Raw genomic sequence first — 5,000 nt, 5'->3', positions numbered from 1 at the left:
GGTCCAAGGTCTGTGATGCAATTGTGAATGAGTCTGGAGTTATAAAATGCATTTATGGCATTGGCAAGTCACTCACTCACTCACTCACTCACTCGCTCACACACACACACACACACACACAGACACACACACATACACACACACACACACACACACACACACACACACACACACACACACACACACACACACAATGTAATATAAACAATCAGCAATGCCATCGACCTTTGGTATTCGCTGCCTGCTATCCACCGAAGAGAGTATCTCGTGTATATGTATATATATATATATACACACACACACAAACACACACACACACAGAAAAAAACGAACAACCGCCACAATTGTCAGTCCGACTGACAGTAGCAAACAGCGTGGGAACTGAACAGGCACACTATAGTGTGTGTGTGTGTGTGTGTGTGTGTGTGTGTGTGTGTGTGTGTTTGTGTGTGTGTGCATGTGTGTGGGGCATCACACCACCAGTTATGCCAGTCGAGAGGAGACACATTGCATTTTATGTCCTTGGGTTTTCGTTCCCTTGTCTTCTAACCTGTGTGTGTCTGTCTGTGTATGTAAGTGTGTGTGTGTGTGTGTGTGTGTGCATGTTCGTTGTGTAAAAACGTAAAACTTTTCTGGTTCCGAAAGTTTTTTTTCTGCAAAAAAACTCGGATCACGATGTCAGCCTGTTGCCATGGCGACTGGAACGACGCCCACCTTCAAAGCGGTCTCTTTCGTCCGTGGAAAGCGTGTACGAGCCTGTTTTTCGGTATCGTGTAGGAGGGCCGTTGAAAGAAAAATCACACACACAACACACAAACAAACACACACTCTAGAAATGCGATCAGCATCATCCGTGTACGGTGTATGACCGGGAAAACCAGGAGGGGGAAAAAATCAGGCATGTTGCTGTGTAAACAGAGGAATGAGTGAAGGATGAGCGAGGGATGAGTGTTATCTGTTTTCAGTGCAGATCGGGTTCCTGGGGGCCGAATCGCTCCGTCTCTGCGAGAAAAAAAAAAGGACTCGCTGGTTCAAAAAGTCTGCTCTCAGTAGTGGCTTTTCTCCTCCCTCTCAAAGGCCCTCTCATTCCTTCCATCACTCCCTCCATCTCTCTCCCCTCACCCCCCCTTCTGCTGGACCGTTTGAGGGCAGCATAATGACACGAGGCAAGCAGCGGCCGGCCAAAACCCCAATGCAACACACACTCACACACACACTCACACACACACACAAACACACAGTTTGGCTGCAGTGCTGAGGGAGGAAGTGGGCAGTAATGAAAGAGACCTTGCCTCGGAACAGAAACGCGGCACAGAGCCTCTGAAATTAGAGAGACGCCTCTCGTTCTTCCAGCGTCGCTCCTTAAAAAGCTCTCCTCTACAAGAGTTCTATCGTTCCTCTGTCGTTCCTCCACTCCAAAATGTTTTCTTTCCATTTTCGCTCAGGCCACCGAACGAGCCCTGCCCAGAAAAGAGAAAATAAAAAATGGAAAAACCTTTTCTCCTTCGAGGAATGACGACATTTCCTATGCTGCCCTTTCCTCCTCGGCTAACCCAAACAAGCGAAGGAATGAAGGAACGAGTCTCTAAAGGTTCACTGGCCGGACGCTGGAGCTCAGCCTGAAGCCTGGGCCTCGTCCCGAGTGTCCCCTCGTCACGGGAATCTGAGAGCTGTGAGGGCAGGATGCTGTTTGGGGATCAGTTCGAAGCTCATGGAACACTGAAGTGTGTGGAATCGGGCTGATCCTGGATCAACTTCTGTAGAGCTGCTAAATGAGTCCCCTCGGAGTAAATTTAGCCATGCAGAGGAAGTGTGTGTGTATGCTTACTCCCTCACCTGTCTCGCCTTTCAATTCAATGCTTCACGCCTCACACACACACACACACACACACACACACACACACACACACACACACACACACACACACACACACACCACACACACACACACACACACAATCACTAATATCTTAGAACCCTGTCGCATACTTTCATCCTAAACCACACACAATTTCCTGTCTCTTTTACACCTATTACAAACCTCACAATCTTGAGAAAACAACCTTTACTATACTACGGTTACCATAGATACCAAACCATGGTACTTATAAATGTTATACATAGACGTTCATGCAAACAATATATATATATATATATACAAAATAAACATTGTTAAGAGGAACACAAGACGAATAAATTGACGGCGGCATCTATACGAATCGTCACAATCAGCGTTAATGAGGTAAAACAAAGGGAACAACGACTTCTCGTCTTTGTCTGACAGCTTCCTTTAATGTCGTCCTTAAGTTCCTGAAAAGCTTTTTGACCTCTTTCGGCTTCCGTAAAACCTCGCAAGCGTAACTATTAAACCAGTTCAAAGCTCTCAGAGTGGATTCACGTAAAAAAACTTTGAGTGGACAGTATCACATCAATGGGCACTAATCCCTTATGCAAGACCTTCATCTGTCTCTCTCTCTGTCGCCATCCATCTCTCAGATGTCTCTCTCCTGGCCTTCAGCCGAGCAAACATGTCTGCTGGTGGCTTTCGGATTGAGGCTAACTCTTAATAAACCCCAGCTTTCCAGGACAAACAGCACACACTGAGCAAACTGGTCCAGTAATCCCGCTCAGGCTTAGACACACACACACACACACACACACACACACACACACACACACACACACACACACACACGCCGCTCTGACAATCAGGAAACAGTGGAACCATCCTGTTCTAATGTGTTTACTTCTGAATTCAATCAAATCGGCTTGTGTGGAAATTTGGAGAAATATGTATTTTCTCTCTCGGCTGATGTTCCAGATGTGCTCTTTTTTAACTCGTCATTCGAGCAGGCCATTCTGGAACTTCGTATTTAGCACACACACGACTTATTTACTGCACAGGAGGAGCAGGACGCCGGAGCTACACTCGCTCCGACTCAGATTTTCCACTAGACCTGCAATACAACCCCTCGCTGAACATACCAAAGACTCTCTCTCTCTCTCTCTCTCTCTCACTTACTCCCTCTCTCTTTCTCAGAATGCCTCAGTGAAACACTCCATGTTTGCTCAGGAGTGCCGACGCAGAGTGAGAACAAAACAGAACTTCTCCAGAAGAAACTCGGCGTTCGGAGGTTTGGAATCTTTGGAACTGTTCAGATCCAGGCTTTGAAGGGATAAAGTTCCAGCATGTACCATTTGGTTTTCCATGTTATAGCCAATCTACCCCAGAGCTAATTCTGGTTCCTAGCTCACAGTTCACTGTATTAAGCACATATATCCCACCACTATCTGTGGTTTGGAGCTGTTCAGAGTGATTCAACTTTCAATCACCATTCTGCCTTTTGAAAAATACCCAGGAACACCGATCAAAATCAAAAGTTGGCCTTCTGGCTATTAGAGGAACAGTCCACTCCTCATGGAGGACCACAAGTCCAAAACAATATTCCTCACAGTCCAACCAAAGCAAATTAGCAAATTCCCCCGTGTCCTATTTCAAGATCTCTATATTTTACCATCTACAATCCGACACATAATCCGGTGGAGGACGAGTCCAATCATGATATACAACGTTTCTAGTTTCTTCACCGATGTTCCACATTGGGGTCTATGCATGTGTGAGAGTCGGCTGATTCGGGTCAGAAAGGGTTAAACCTCTGACTCCGTGTCCTCCTGGAATCCCGTTTGGGACACGGCATAGGCTAGCGTGAGAGGGGCAGTAGGTCAGAGCGGAGCATTCTGGAGGAACGAGCCTCTTTTGTGTAGAGCCCCCGAGGGATCGCGCTCATCTTCCTCTGCCAGAGAAATCAACGCTCCAGCTCCGGAGGCCCTGCCTTCCCCATTTCCCTCCCTCTCTTTCCCTCTCTCTCTGAGCTTTATTCATTCAACTGACCCAAAACCAGGAGGCAAAGTGAAGGAGGAGGGCCAGGGAAGAAGTGTAAGAGGGGTAGAGGGTTAGAAAGACGAGGAGGAAAAGAAAGAGCAGGAGGACGAGAGGTGATGAAAGACGAGCTGAGTTCCTTCTGCTCCACAAATTCACAGTGGGGTAGCGTGGTAGAAAATGTGAGAGGAGTGGAGCAGAGAAGGAGGAACGATGTTAGCGGGTTTTGTTTGCACTGCATGCTGCTGTCGGCACACTGGCGGCAAGCTTTTCAACCTCGTCCTACACACACAAACACACACACACACACACGCGCACACACACACACACACACACACACACACACACATGCACATACACGCACAAAAGGGAGGTAAAACAAACGGCGGGGCACACAAGAGGCCAGCGAAGGGGAGCTGAGCAACTCCAGTACAGGCAACATAATCCAGTATGTCCACCACACACACACACACACCTAACAACCCACATCTCACCCAGGAAGCCCAAGGGTTTAAGAGACTTGTGTTTATTCATCTTTCTTTCTTTCTCTCTCTCTCCCTCTCCTTTTTTCTCTCCTATCTTGGACCTGATATACACACTCTGAGAGTCAAGCTGAGGCAGAGCGTGGGGCAACACACACCCACCATCATGTTAAAAAAGGAAAAAAAGCTTTAAAGTCTCACTAATGAGAACCATCTGTATGAATAAAGCAGGCAGAGACCAGACCGACTCCATGAATCCATCTCTCTTACCCTGCCTCCACTACTCTCTTTGGCTTTTTTTACCCCCTCCTCGTCCGTCTCCACTGCTCGGCCTCCCAGCGCCTCTCGTAAACACTCTGTATCCGCTCTGCGCCGAATACGGGGTTCGCAAAAGCGCGTTGACGATAAGCAGCCGCTCGAATATAAGCAGAAACGGGTGCACGTAAATATGAAAGATAAGTAGTCACGTTAGCAGAACAAACACGTCTCTGCCGTACAAACGTCTGTGTTCCGGCAAAAAGCGTCTCATAACCAAGTAAATACGGCGTAATAATCAGAGACACAAAGACCATTCAGAGAATACACAATAAACACTAGTGATGCACACCCACCAGCCCAGTCTGGCCAATCAGATGCCA

The 5,000-nt window shown here is 47.4% G+C and overlaps 1 protein-coding gene across 1 annotated transcript in view; it reads right to left on the bottom strand.

Moving 5' to 3' along the window:
• The window catches only part of smad7 (SMAD family member 7), a 21,609-nt gene that overhangs the window by 7,426 nt on the left and 9,183 nt on the right, over positions 1-5,000 (bottom strand). The gene's annotated exons all lie outside the window — the stretch shown is intronic.

Source organism: Silurus aristotelis (assembly GCF_946808225.1).
Source record: "Silurus aristotelis genome assembly, chromosome: 16".
NCBI lineage: Eukaryota > Metazoa > Chordata > Actinopteri > Siluriformes > Siluridae > Silurus > Silurus aristotelis.
This window is presented reverse-complemented; position numbering and strand designations above follow the sequence as displayed.